Below are 439 nucleotides of genomic sequence, written 5' to 3'. Positions count from 1 at the left end.
GCTAAATCTGGCCGCGTATTGCACAAGTAACGCAATGATCCTATCAATCTCCGGTATTGAGTAGGATCCACATCTTGCTCATCTTCACTCTTGGACAGCTGTAAACGTGCCCCGACTGGTGTTGTGGCAGCATTGCAATGCTCCATATCACACCTCTTCAAGATCTCCATTGCATACCTCTTTTGATGCATGAGCAGTCCCAACTTTGTCTTTTGGAATTCTATGCCTAAGAAGTATTTCAATGTGCAAAGATCAGTCATTTCAAACTCCCTCATAAGCTCTTCTTTGAACTTTGAAATGTAACTTTCACAGCTGCCCGTAATCAATAAATCGTCCACATAAAGACAAAGTATGATTACTCCTTCGCTTGCATCCGACTTCACATAAACACCATGTTCGGATACGCACTTCTTGAAACCAATGTTTATAAGAAAACCAT

The sequence above is a fragment of the Cicer arietinum genome, chromosome 3 (genome assembly GCF_000331145.2).
Source record: "Cicer arietinum cultivar CDC Frontier isolate Library 1 chromosome 3, Cicar.CDCFrontier_v2.0, whole genome shotgun sequence".
NCBI lineage: Eukaryota > Viridiplantae > Streptophyta > Magnoliopsida > Fabales > Fabaceae > Cicer > Cicer arietinum.
Note: the sequence above shows the minus strand (reverse complement) of the source record.